This window comes from Prionailurus bengalensis, chromosome A3, assembly GCF_016509475.1.
Source record: "Prionailurus bengalensis isolate Pbe53 chromosome A3, Fcat_Pben_1.1_paternal_pri, whole genome shotgun sequence".
In the NCBI taxonomy this organism is placed as follows: domain Eukaryota; kingdom Metazoa; phylum Chordata; class Mammalia; order Carnivora; family Felidae; genus Prionailurus; species Prionailurus bengalensis.
Window position 1 is genome coordinate 22849095 of NC_057354.1, and position 14842 is coordinate 22863936.

Consider the following 14842-nt stretch of genomic DNA (forward strand, 5'->3'; position numbering starts at 1 on the left):
AGGTTACATAAAGCAACTGCTGCTATACTGGAAAACCCAAATGAGAGACTGCTGTCGATGGGGCTTCCTGTTCATTATACCTATTTCTAGTGAACTTGGTTATCACATAGGTTCAAATGAATGTCCTGTAAGTCCACATTGTCCTTTATGCCTGGGGTTGAAGGAAGTGGGGAAAGGGACCAGTTTTCACCTGGAGTCAAAGGGAGTCAAGGCTAGATCTGGCAGCATAAAGGAGATGCGGTTCTGTGGGGTGGAGGGAAAGAATCCCGAAAAGGCCAGGGTCAGTGAGTAATTCAGGAAACGGTGGAATTGGTCAGCTGGTAGGGCCTTGAAGGCCAAGGGGCACAGAATTTAGATTTGGCATTGTGGGCAGTAGGGAGCCCTGCAGGTTCCTGAGACTGGCTGAGAAGAGATAGGAAGTGATTGGAGGTAGGGTGGTCAGGTGAAGCAGCTCTGAGTAATTGAGGCCAAATTGGTGGAGACCTGTCTCTGAGGGCTAGGAGATTTGTTGCTCTCATGTGAGGTTCAGCAACTCTTCATCTAATTTGGGCTTCAGCTTACCAGCATCTTCCTTTTTAAAAAGCCTTGTATTTTTTTTTTTTTTTTTGTATTTTGTTGATCAACCACGATTTGCATAGCTTTCTCCTAGTTTTGGGTATTCATTCACCTAATTTTTGAGTGCTAACTGCTTGACAGGCTGTGTGCTTAAAGCTGGGGAACCCACTGCCTAGGCTGTCAGGAAAGGTTTGGGCAACAGTGCCGGCTAGTAGAAAGGGTATGGGGTTTGGGATTTGGAGCTACCAGCCAGGTGATGTAGGCATATCATCCATACCCTGTGAGCCTCAGTTTTCCCTTCTGTGGAATCATGCAGCTTTGGTGAGGCTCAGAGAAAATAATGGTTGGGAAAGCCCTTTGTGAATTACTTTCAGTGCGTATAGAAGAGCAGATACCATTATCAGTGTCTTAGCTCTGTCTCTAGTGGCTGCGTGGCATTTGACAATCTGAGTTCCAGCTTCTTCATCTGAGAAATGAGAGGGTTGGACATGACAATCCTAAAGGTCTCTGCCTTCTTTGGCATTCTCCCATATATGGTTTAAATGATTTTTGAAAGCAACATATATATAAATGCTTGTTTGCCCACAACTCTTTTATTTTCATCTTTTTTTTTTTAAGTTTATTTTTTTATTTTGAGAGAGAGAGAGAGGGAAAGAGAGGGAGAGAGTCCCAAGCAGGCTCCCCAGTGTTAGTGCAGAGCCTGATGCAGGGCTGCATCTTACCAACCGTGAGATTGTGACCTGAGTTGAAACTAAGAGACGGATGCTTAACTGACTGAGCACACAGGCGCCTCCGTTTTTATCTTTGCTGGTTTAACTACTGGGGAATATTACCTAAAAGTTGTATATATCTGCATGGCTTTCTTAAATAGCCAGGCTAAGCTTTGTTCTGGTCATGCTTCATTATCTGATTGTCTTCCTGTACAAACAGTTTGCATCACAACGATATTTCAGATGGGCCGAAGTTGTTGCATTTGAACACAGGGATGTTGGTGGTGGCCTGGATGTGGCAGTGACCTGCATGTAGGCATACCACAGTCTCTTCTCTTGATGCCCTCTGGCTTCTAGACAAAGATTAAGTAATAAGTGTTGTGGTTTTAATTTGGGGATTAGGAAAATCCCTTTTGATTTTCTGGCAGTCTATCCTACCTGTGAGCTGCTGGCTATGGTACTTCCAGTCATGGCTATAGAAGTCAGCCAGTCAGAGTTGGCTGTTGTGGGACTTGGGAGACTTAATGACTGTATTTTTCTTCATTTCTTTTATTAGGGTTGGTGTGTAATCACATTCATTTGGCGAGGTTTCATCTTTTTATATGTGGGAATTTTCTTCTCCTGGAGTATATTTTTAATTACAAAAGCAATATACTATGTTAATTAGAGCAAATTAATCAATGCAGAGGCATATAGAGAAAAAGTGAATAACCTCCCCCTTCATTCCCACTTTCCAGCATCAGCAGTACTAACAGGTATGTATTCTTACTTGCCTTTCTACACGTTCCTGTTCATGTAATCGCATGCAAATACACATCCTAAGAGGTGTTTTCTCTCTTCCCTCTTATTTACATTCTCCCCCCGGTTTCGACAGGGTTGCAATTAACATTTCATACATAAATATCTTTGCAATTTTGAATTTCCTGAAATAGATTCTCTAAAGTGGAATTACTGGGACAAAGAGTAAGAATGGATATTTTTGTGGCATAAACCCGAAATACTCTCCATGGCAGTGTTTTTAGTGACTGAGTGCTTGCTCACCCAGGTCCTGAGCCACAGGAGGTGTTAGTGATTTTGTGTGAATCTTTGCCTGTTTGTTGGCTGAAGAATAGCTTTTGGTTCTTGAAAAATATCTGCATTTTTTATTATTTGTGAGATTGAAGATCTTAACATTTCATAAATGTTGGGCATTTGTCACCTGTGTATTATCTGCACATCTTTTGAAGTCTTGAGTTTGTTTCTGACTTTCAAGCTCTTTTCAGTAGGAAGAATGCTTAACCCTTGTTTACATTTGTTGCAGGTAGGCTTTTCTTCTCCCCAAGATTATTGTTTGCCTTACATGTTTCTAAGCTGAGTTGGTTTTGTTTTATTTATTAAAATAAAATTTTTTAAAATGTTTATTCATTTTTGAGAGAGAGAGAGAGCATAAGCAGGGGAGGGGCAGAGAGAGATGGAGACACAGAATCTGAAACAGGCTCCAGGCTCTGAGCTGTCAGCACAGAGCCCGACGTGGGGCTCAAACTCCCGAGCTGTGAGATCATGACCTGAGTTGAAGTCGGATGCTTAACCGACTGAGCCACCCAGGAGCCCCAGTTTTGTTTTATTTTTTAAAAATAATTATTTATTTATTGTAAGTAGGCTTTACGCCCAACATGGGGTTTGAACTCACAACCCTGAGATCAAGACCTGAGATGAAAGCAAGAGTTGGATGCTCAACCGCCTTAGCCACTCAAGTGGTCCATTTAATTTATTAAAAAAATTTTTTTTTAATGTTTATTTATTTTTGAGACAGAGAGAGACAGAGCATGAACAGGGGAGGGGCAGAGAGAGAGGGAGACACAGAATCTGAAACAGGCTGCAGGTTCTGAGCAGTCAGCACAGAGTCCGACGCGGGGCTCGAACTCACGGACCGTGAGATCATGACCTGAGCCGAAGTCGGACGCTTAACCAACCAAGCCACCCAGGCGCCCCTATTTATTTATTTTTTTAAGTAAACTCTATGCCCAACGTGAGGCTCAAACTCACGACCCTGAGATCAGAAGTCACATGCTGTACTGACTGAACCAGCCAGGTGCCCGTTTTGCTTGTTTATGTTTAAACTTTTCACTTGGTCAAATGTCAGTCTTTGTGATGTTGTTCATTGCTTTTGGGCTAAGAAAGAGTATTGATGATCAAAAGGTACTCACTTATACTTTTTGCTTTTGTTCCTTAAGGGTTTAATGTTTTTTTAAAAATTTTTTTAATGTTTATTTATTTTTGAGACAGAGACAGAGCATGAATGGGGGAGGATCAGAGAGAGGGAGACCAGAATCTGAAGCAGGCTCCAGGCTCTGAACTGTCAGCACAGAGCCCGACGCGGGGCTCGAACTCACGGACCGCGAGATCGTGACCTGAGCCAAAGTCGGACGCTTAACCAACTGAGCCACCCAGGCGCCCCTTGAAGGCTTAATTTTTTTTAATTTTTAAATTTTTTTTTCAACGTTTTTTATTTATTTTGGGGACAGAGAGAGACAGAGCATGAACGGGGGAGGGGCAGAGAGAGAGGGAGACACAGAATCGGAAACAGGCTCCAGGCTCTGAGCCATCAGCCCAGAGCCCGACGCGGGGCTCGAACTCATAGACCACGAGATCGTGACCTGGCTGAAGTCGGACGCTTAACAGACTGCGCCACCCAGGTGCCCCTTAATTTTTAATATTTAACCCTTTACTGCACCTGGAATTTATTTTGGTTTACAGTGTGAGGCTTAGAATCCCCATAACTTTTTTTTTCTAAATGGCATACATTTCTTATCCTCTTTCCTGTCTTCTTGGATGTGTGATGTCACCTTTTCCAAGGCAGTGAGTTCTTTTTTATTTTTGAGAGTGAGAGTGTGAGCAGGGGAGGGGCAGAGAGAGAGGGGGACAGAGGATCCAAAGCACAGACTGGGCTCTGTGCTGACAGCAGAGAGTCAATGCAGGGCTCAAACCCACAAACCATGAGATCATGACCTGAGCTGAAGTTGGATGCTCAACTGACTGAGCCACCCAGGTGCCTCGGCACTGAGTTCTTATACTGTGTGTCATGGTATCATCATGGAGGAGGCATCTTGAGACTACTACTGTGGAGGAGGTAAAGACAGATTTTGGCCAGGGAAGGAAAGCCTTTGAATTGAGATAATGACTCTTACGCCTTAAGGACCCTTACTTGCTCTTTTCTCTTCCAAGGCCCTGGAAGGGGTCATATATTTCTATAAAATGTACAAAATTAAGCAGTTTTCACTGTAATCAGTTAAGACCACTGTCTTATTCCATGATGACTTCCCTCCTCACTGTTCTCCTGTTAAGTGACCATGTGTTAGTCTTGGCTGTTTTTTGGATCTGGCTGAAGGTTGAGTTTGAATGCACTTAGTTTGGGTTTATTGGTTTGTGTGGTTTGCAGTCACTTCCATTAGTGGTTCACACATGTCCTGGTATAGCAAAAGCTGTCATGACACAAGGTTGCAGGAACAGAGGTAGTATCCCTGTAGACAGGTGTCCCACAGCATCTGCACCAGAAGTGCATAAGGAAGATAAGCAAGGTTTGAAACATCTGGAGTCAGAAGCTGGTCTATGGAAAATTCTTCCAGTCACAAAGACTGTAAAAATAGAAGCAAAGGACTCCGTTCTTACCAACACTTATTAAAAATGGAAATTTCCTTCTGCCAAGAATGTACTTGAAAATGCAATGTATACAGTTATAAATGAACATGTTAGGAGAAAGACTGAGTCATCTTTATTTTCTCTCTATAATGTGGTATTACAAAACCCTTCTCATATGAAGGACCATCAGAGAATATGGCCCAAAAAGTAGGAAAAATGACTTACAGAGGTATTTCAGGCAGTTAATAAAAATACAGTGTTATTTTTCTGGATTTTGTGATGTTTGTGATATTTGTTAGTTTTTAAAAACTTTGTAGTTTGCTATAATTTTTTTCTCATTTTTGAAGAATTATTCACATTTTCCCCAAATATTGTGTATTTAATTTTACACTCTTTTTCTTAGTGAAGGCCTCCCCCAAATTATGTAAGTTTCAGGTCCCACAAAACACAGATGAGCCTTCAGTCCTCAGGATGAATATCTTGGCAGGATTGAGACTTATCTCTTCAGAAGATCTGGGTATAATTTGTCCCTCCTGGCCTTTTGGAAAATGAAATTTCTTGCACTTTACCCTGATTTTGACACTGAAATAAAACCTTCCTTTTTTTTTTTTTTTAAAGTTTATGTATTTATTTAGAGAGGGTGCATGGTTCTGATGGTGGTGGCTGAGGGGGTGGGGGGCAGAGAAGGGGAGAGAGAGAATCCCAAGCAGGCTTGGCACCATAAGCACAGAGACTGATATAGGCTTTGAACTCATGAACTGTGAGATCATGACCTGAGCCAAAACTAGGAGTTGGATGCTTAACTGACTGAGCCACCCAGGTGCCCCTGAAATAAAACTTTTAAAAGAGGTCATTAAGTGAATGATACTTCATGCAGTCTGTTCTTCACTTTGCCTTTTTCACTTAAGAGCATATTTTAGAGACCTTTCTCTCTTTTCACTTGAGGAGCTTCCTGGTTCTTTTCAGGAATTACTTCTTATCCCCTTGTGTGGACAGACCACATTTTGTTTATCTATTCATCCATCAATAGATGCTCAGGTTCTTTCTACCTTTTGGCTATTGTGAATAATGCTGCTGTGAACATGGTGTACAAATATCCGTTCAAGTCCCTGTTCCAGAAGCTTCGTCAGGTTTTGGAGGCATTACTGTGCTGTCTCTCAGCTTTCAGTATTGCAGCTGGGAAGTCCCAAGTCATTTTGAGTACTTACTGATTCTGTGTATGTGACCTACTTTTTCTTCTTTAGAAAATTCTAGAATCTCCTCTCATCCTTTGTGAACTGGAATTTCTTGATGAAATACCCTCATAGGAGTCCATTTTTCCCATTTTGCTGGGAGTTCTGGGAGTTGAGTCGGGCATGGAAGCCCAGGGGCAGGTCTCCCCACTTAGTACTATGAGCTTAGTGCTTCTCTGGCAGTGTTCCCAGAGCTGAGTGGGGGAAGATGGCTGAGGGTCTGGACATCCTCAATAGTTAACACATAGATTTTTGTATAATCCCTCTGTTGCTGGTCCCTCTCTGACTCCTGTGCCTCGTGTCCACCTGTCCAGGGATCTTCTTCTATTCTCTCCTAAAAATACATTTTAAAAAATTTATTGGTTTTTTTTAAAGTTTATTTATTTATTGACTGAGAGAGAGAGAGAGAGAGAGAGAGAGAGAGCGCGCGCACACATGCACAAGTGGGGAAGGGGCAGAGAGAGAGAATCCCAAGCAGGATTGTCATGGGGCTCAAACTCCCAAACCGTGAAATCACGACCTGAGCCAAACTCAAGAGTGGGATGCTTAACCTACTGAGCCACTCAGGTGCCCCAAGTTTATTTAGTTTGAGAGAGAGAGAAAGAGAGAGAGAGAGAGAGAAGGGAAGCAGGAGAGGGGCAGAGAGAGAGGGAGACAGAGAATCCCAAGCAGACTCCCTGCTGTCAGCGCAGAGCCTGGTAGGGGGGTTCAAAACCACGAACTGTGAGATCATGACCTGAGCTGAAATCAAGGGTCAGGATCAACTGACTGAGCCACCCAGGTGCCTCAAAATAAATTTCTGATCTGCCAGGGTTTAGGTTGCAGCATGAGGGGACGGGGTGGAGAGTGTAGGGAGTGTAGGGTGGGAGTGTAGGGAGAGTGTAGGGAGGTGAGAAGTCTGTGTTTTGATTTTTTAAGATGCTTTTTAAACCCTCTTCTACCAATCTTCCTAAAGAAACCCTCCCAACCTCACTTTTATGCCCCTTTCTAGAGGTAGCACTGATTTCTGAGCCTTTTTTTAAGGTTATTTATTTAAAATTTTTTTTTAACATTTTTATTTGTTTTGAGAGAGAGAGAGAGAGAGAGAGAGAGAGAGAGAGACACACACACACACACACACACACACACACACACACAGGGTGTGAGCGGGGGAGGGGCAGAGAGAGAGAGAGGGAGACAGAATCCGAAGCAGGCTCCGGGCTCTGACCTGTCAGCATAGAGCCCGATGCAGGGCTCAAACCCATGAACCATGGGATCATGACCTGAGCCGAGGTTGGATGCTTAACTGCCAGAGTCACCCAAGCACGCCCACTTTTTTTTTTTTTTTTTTTTTTTTTTAAGTAGGTTCTATACTCAGTGTGGAGCCCAGCATAAAGCTTGAACTCACAACCCAGAGATCAAGACCTGAGCTGAGATCAAGGGTTGGATGCTTAACTGACTGAACCAGCTCTGCTGGCTTTTGGGATTTTTGTCCTTTGCAGAGCTTGAATATTCCCAGGAGAATTCTCTGCACTGTATTCATATAACCGAAGTGTTTTTTCCTATAAAATCACTTTAAGGTCACGTTCAATATATATATTTTAAAATACAGATGTTTCCCTCTGCCTTCTGTAGAGCCATTTAATGGCTGCTTTTGTTGTCTTTACTTCTTTGGCTTCTCAAGGGTCAGGCTCTGTCTACTTGGTCAAGCTCCTCAAGGGATTTCCCTAAACCCAGACTAACTTAATAGTTAGATAAGAAAACTTCCCACCCGGCTCCGAGTGCTAGGTTTATTGTCCTGACTTGCTGCTGTGGGTGGGTGAAATGTTGGCATTTCCTGGGCATTTTGATTATTTGTGAGTGCAGATTATTTGATGCCAGGACTTTCTAGAAGAGTCTAGAAGAGTCTAGAAGAGAAGATCTGTGATGCTGAGAGAATCATCAAACTGAGGCCCAAGGAGAGCCTATAGCAAGCAGTGGAGGCAGTGCTCAAGCCCTGGCCTGGGATGCACCCTGGTCCTGGTGGACCCTTGCTGGGTGTACTTTGGGTCATTCCCTTCCCCTCCCTGAGCCTCACTTCCCATATGGGAAATGGGAGTAACAGCACTAACCCCTTATAAGGCTACCGTGAGAGATAAGTGCCCAAATGCTTCTTCTTCTTCTTTTTTTTTTATTTTTTATTTTTTAAATGTTTATTTATTTTTGAAGGAGAGAAAGAGTGTGAGCAGGAGAGGGCAGAGAGAGAGAGAGAGAGGAGTACACAGAATTCAAAGCAGGCTCCAGGCTCTGAGCTGTCAGCACAGAGCCTGACATGGGAATCGAACTCATGAGCCGTGAGATCATGACCTGAGCTGAAGTCAGACGCCCAACTGACTGAGCCATCCAGGTGCCCCAATGACGAAATGCTTCTACTATGCTCTTCCTAATGCTTGGCAAATAGTAAGGGAAAGCTGCACCAAAAAAATCTTCACTAGTTACATTTTATCACTTCCTACAATTTTCTGTTCTGTGTTTCACAAATCATTGTGTGTGTGTATGTGTGTGTTTCCTATGGGAAAGACAGGCTTCTATAGTAAATCAAATCAGTAACAAGAGAATATTTAATTTTTGCTTGGAGTAGCAGAAAGCACCAGAGAAACCTGTCATTTTTTGGTGGAGAACAAAGTATATGTCCACACAAAAACTTGTACATGAATGTTCACAGCTGCCTTATTCATAGTAGCCCCCAACTGTAAGCTTCCCAAATAGGCATAAGCCGGTGAAAGAAAAAGAAATTGTGTTATATTCACCAGAGAAAAAGAACTACAGATACATGCATTCACAGGAATGAATCTCACAAATAGGCCAAGTGAAAGAAGCCAGACACAAAAGTGAATATTATATGAAGAGGTCATATAAAACTCTAGAAAAGAGGAAGGAATCTATAAGAAGTAGATCAGTGGTAGACCGATGAGGACTATGAGGTGGGGAGAAGGGCTGGACCAAAAAGGGGAGTAAAGACATGCTTGCCAACATTAGTTTCATTTTGTACTTAAAGTGGGTATATTTTATTAAAAAGGGAAGATAATGGGACACAGACAAAGCAATAATAAAGGGAAACAGGCAACAAATGGTTAAATTTACTCACATGTTAAATTTAAGCTGACCAGCAGCTTACATACACAGTTAAACTGTGCTCTTTGTTCACTGGGTTGTAAATTTACTTTCTCATCATCCCAGATGGAGACATTTTACAGTTTAAGATCTGGATAAACAAAATCCTTTAAGGTCCACGTACCTTGTGCCTAACAGTTTTTTTTTTTTTTTTAATTTTTTTTCAACGTTTTTTATTTATTTTTGGGACAGAGAGAGCCAGAGCATGAACGGGGGAGGGGCAGAGAGAGAGGGAGACACAGAATCGGAAACAGGCTCCAGGCTCCGAGCCATCAGCCCAGAGCCTGACGCGGGGCTCGAACTCACGGACCGCGAGATCGTGACCTGGCTGAAGTCGGACGCTTAACCGACTGCGCCACCCAGGCGCCCCAACAGTTTCTTTTTAACTGAAGTGAATTGCTTTCTTGAGGGTGGGTTTATACCTGGCATTATATTTTTCCCTTTCAAAGGCAAGGAGTGTTTCTCTTCTGTTTTTGTGGGTCTCTATCCTTAGAGCAGGGTAAGCTGCTTTAGGTTTTTGGCCAGGGCAGTGACATGGTTAGATATACCTGGATAGAACAACCCTAAACTGCCCTGTGGAGGATGGATGACAGGCAGGTCGGGGAGAATCAGGAAGGCTGGTTAAGAGACTGGGGCAGTTTGTGAAATGGTATGCTTAAAATGTATGCATTTTTCTATATGTAAATTTTACTTCAGTTCTTAAAAATGAGAACAAAAGACAGAGTTGTCCACATGATGTCCAGAGTCCTGAGAAGGGGGCTACAGGCCAGGATGGGAGCAGTGGACAGTGTAGGGACTTGAGTAGGGTTCTAAGTGTAGAATTGATAGGGTTTGAGGAGAAGCCAGGAAACCCAGGAGACCTGGGGGGAGGAAATTGAGTCCTTGAGCACTAAAGATGAGCCTTTGGAGTGGTCGGGGGCCCTGGCGGGGTAAATAAACTTACCCTGCGGCTCTGGGATTCTGTTAGGATGGGAAGCCGAGAAAAGGTCTTGACCCCATCCTCCAGTGTCATGGCTCATGGCTCAGTCTCCTTGGACAAGTTAGGGAAGTCACAGAGTGACCTTGGGGGAGGAAGTAGCCATCCCTTCATGACCCCTCCTTCATACAGTCTCCTTTTGGATTTGTCTCTTCTCCCAAGTCCATCAAAGGGTGGGGGATTAGTAACCAAATGACAAGGGTCTGACCCACCTGGGTGTGAATTCGGGTTCTGAAGTTCTGTAACAGTGTGACCCAGGGCAGTTTGCTTAACCTTTTCAGCCTCAATTTCCTCACTTGTAAAATGGGGATAATAATAACCTATTTGCCCCCCTTTCCCCTTTGTAATTTGTTCCTGCTGCCATGTAATGTGCCTGTGTTGTCCACGGGAGGAGGTGCTGCAAAGTGTGGCTCCTGGTCACCCCACGCTAAAGAAGCTCTTGAGGGTTCAGTGGGCCCGGGGCCACCACCAGCCCCATGCGCATCTTAGTAAGGGAGGCACTTGGCAGGTTTACAGGCAGCTGACATCCCAGGAAGCAGATTGGGCTGGGAGTTGAATTCTCTGTCCCAAATTCTCTGGATGACCTTGGGCGACCCCTGGTGGGATGTGTGACAACACACAACATCCAGCAAGGATGGGTTTTGCAGCTTTGTGCCAGATTTTGTCGATCTGTTTACTTTTGCATAGGTACCAGGTAGCAGTTCCTTCAGTACGTTTTTGCATTATGGCTTGCTTTTATTCACTTGGATGCAGTCCTTGTATTCCCTTTTGCACCATTGTACGTATGGAATAGTGTATTTTGTTACTTACAATGTATCACTATTCATTGATGGCATTTTTTCTTAGTTTTTGGGATTTAAAAATTTTATTTTTTATTTTATTAAAAAAATTTGGGGGGCGGAGGCACTTGGGTGGCTCGGTCAGTTAAGCCTCTGACTTTGGCTCAGGTCATGATCTCACAGTTTGTGGGTTGCTGACAGTTCAGAGCCTGGAGCCTGCCTCTGTGTCTCCCTCTTTCTCTGCCTTTTCCCCGCTAGTGCGCTCTCTCTCTCTCTCTCTCTCTCTCTCTCTCTCTCTCTCTCAAAAGTAAATAAACACTAAAAAAAACTGTATAGTAAAAAAAAATTTTTTAATGTTTATTTTTGAGAGAGCAAGACAGAGACAGAGCACAAGCTGGGTCTGGGGAGGGGCAGAGGGACAGGGAGACAGAATCTAAAAGCAAATTCCAGGGCCTGAGCTGTCAGCACAGAGCCCAGCATGGGTCTTGAACCCATAAACCATGAGATGATGACCTAAGCTGAAGTTGGACACTTAACTGACTGAGCCACCCAGGTGCTCTGGGATTTTAAAAACATGTTTATTTCTTAATTTTTAGAAGAGAGTGTGAGTGGGGGAGAGGCAGAGAGAGAGGGAGACAGAGGATCTGAAGCAGACTCCACGCTGACAGCAGGGAGCCCGACATGGGGCTCGAACTCATGAACTATGAGCTCTTGACCTGAGCTGAAGTCAGATGCTTAACTGCCTGAGCCACCCAGGTGCCCCGGCTTTTGGAATTTCTGTCCTTTGCAGAGCTTCGGTATTGCCAAGAGAATCCTCTGAACTGTATTCGTATAACCAGTTTTTTTTCCTATAAAACCACTTTAAAGTCACATTCAATATGTGTATTTTAAAATTCATTTTGTGTAATAACTTTAAAAAAATAGAGCTTTCTATGTACCAGGTACTGTCCTATGTACTTTATAAACTTATTTAATCCTTGTAACAACTCTTTTACGTGCAAGTTATTATCTCCATTTTATAGCTGAGAAATTGAGCCTCAGAAAGATTCAATAACATGCTCGAGTTCATACAGCTAATAAATGGCAGAACCAGGATTGCAACCTAATTTTGTTCTCCTGACTACTCTATTGTGTTACCTCTGACCTCAAAATGGTTTTCCCAGAACCTTTCCAAGTAAAGTCAGGATGCATCGTATGTACTTGTGTATCTTACGAGCCAATAAACAGGTTACGTTCAGCTATTAGCACCATAACTTAACCTCAGGTCTTACCTTTGATTCCTATTCAGGATGATCTCGGTCCCCCAGAGCCTCATTTGTAAAAGGGAGGGGGGCATGGGGGAAGAATTATATGCATTGTTTTAAGGTTTGATTTCTATACATTTATTTCCTCAGATTTATTTTGATACATAAATGAGGTTCTAGCATGACCCCGCACCCCCCTACCCCCAATCCGCTCTACAGGATTTTGTACACAGTAGGCCTTCTGTAAGTGTTCTGGGGATGAAGATAAGACCAAGTTCCAGGGAAAGTCTATCTTAACCCTTCTGGGAAGTTAATTTCTAGCCAGGGGAGAGATGCTGGTAATTTCTACAAGTTAATAGAGTTAGGTCCCACGTTAGGTGATTATGTAAAGTAACTGCCAGCTTCACAATGACCGATGAGGCTGGTTCTGTTTTCATTTATTTGGCAGATGTGGTGGAAACGGAGACCAGTGGTCTGCCCAAGCAGCTCGGTGGCTGTATGTGAGGGTGAGGCAGGGGTGTGGTGAGTGGGAAGGTCATCTGGGTGATATCCCTTTTGGTTGCCTCTGGTTACTGCTGCCTTCTGTGTTAGCTCTGCAGAAAGGATTGTTCAGCCTGGGTGCCCAAGAGCCAGCCAGATGCTCTCAAGGGCTCCGTGGGCCTGGGTTGCTGGCACCTGAAGGTGGGATCCTAACATCTTAGAATTGGAGGGACTTTAGGGAGCCTCAAGAGGCAGCTGGCATCAGGAAAGCAGACTGAGCTGGACATTCTAAGTATTCTGTCTGAATCAGCTGAGTGACCTTGTGCTTGCCACTGCTCTTCTCTGGTCCACAGCTGGGATACTGAAGACCCCGTTAGCTGTCATGTTCCGTGATAGGAGTCCAGCCTTTCCATTTTATGCGTGAGGACACTGAGGCACAGAGAGGGACTGGGATTTTCCCATATGATTTTACAGCCAGAGGAGTTCTTAAAAAGATCCCTTTCTTGGTCAGTGGCATAGGAAGCACAGGGGCCCTCGTATCAGATTGCCTGGTGCATTGCAATTGCTCATTAAGTATAGGTTATTATTTTATTGAACAACATCCTATAATAGTGATTGAGTGTGGGTCTTTCTCTAACTAGTTATATGACCTTGCCCCAAATGGGTAATTTAACCTTTTCCTGTCTCAGTTTCCTTAGGGTGTGAATTGGGTTAATAACAACCTCTCTTTTGGGGGGAGTTGTATAGAATAAAATGCGATTATCCATGTATAACACAGGGCTTGGCACATAGCCCATAGTAAGTGCTCTGTAAACACTTGTCCCTGCCTGAAACCTTCAGGTGGTTCCCACAGCACTTTAGAGTCCTGTCCAGACTCCCCAGGGTCTACAGGGCTCTCAAGGCATCACTTGGCCCCTGCCTACTTCTTATCTCCCACCAGTCTCAGTGTCACTCACTCCACCTCGTGCCATGTTCGTGTCCACTTAGTGGGTTTTGTTTGTTTTTTCACCCTTGCTATTTCTCCTGATTTCAGCTTAAGCGTCACCTCCTCAGGAAGGCTGTCCCTGATCACTCAGGACTAGTCTCCTGCCCCTCTTATCCATGTTAAGTTTCCTACATCCCACTTACTTGAGTTTGTAATGACTGTTTTTGTTGTTATTGTCTCCCTTGGCCGGTGGTGCCCTGCTTTCTGCACCGTAGAGTTGCCCAGCACCTGGCACTTCCTGTATCAGGCTTGGAATAGATGCTCGTTGGTGTCCGGCACCCAGTCTCCTGTTGATCTCCTAGTGCCCACTCCTGTGCCCCTCCCCTACTATATAAATCCAGTCTAAAATGTTTTCTTTGGATCCTTGAATAATGTATGAACAGTCCCTTGAACAATCCTATGCTGGTTTTAAAACCCCTTGCATGGTTTAATATTTCATGTAAGGGGTGCCTGGCTGGCTCTGTCGATGGAGCGTGTGACTCTTGATCTCGAGGTTGTGAGTTCGAGCCCCACATTGGATGTTGAGATTACTTTAAAAAAAAAAGTCTATACTGTATGTTAACTAACTTGAAAATAAATTCGTAAAAATAAATAAATAAAATTGTGGGGTGCCCGGATGGCTCAGTCAGTTGAGCATCTGACTTTGGCTCAGGTCATGATCTCACAGCTTACGAGTTCACGCCCTGCATCAGGCTTTGTGCTGATAGCACGGAGCCCACTTTGGATCTTCTGTCCCCCTCTCTCTACTCCTCCCCCGCTCACGCTCTCTCTCAAAAATACATAAAGCATTAAAACAATTTTTTTAAATCTTCGGATTTTTTTCTTTGTATTACAAAGCTGTAATCATCAAGACAGTATGGTACTGGCATAAAAACAGACACTCAGATCAATAGAAAAGAATAGAGAACCCAGAAATGGACACACAAACATATGGACAACTAATCTTTGACAAAGCAGGAAAGAATATCCAATGGAATAAAGACAGTCTCTTTAGCAAGTAGTGCTGGGAAAACTAGACAGCGACATGTAGAAAAATGAACCTGGACCACTAAATAAACTCAAAAGGGATGAAAGATCTAAACATAAGACAGGAAGCCATCAAAATCCTAGAGGAGAAAGCAGGCAAAAACC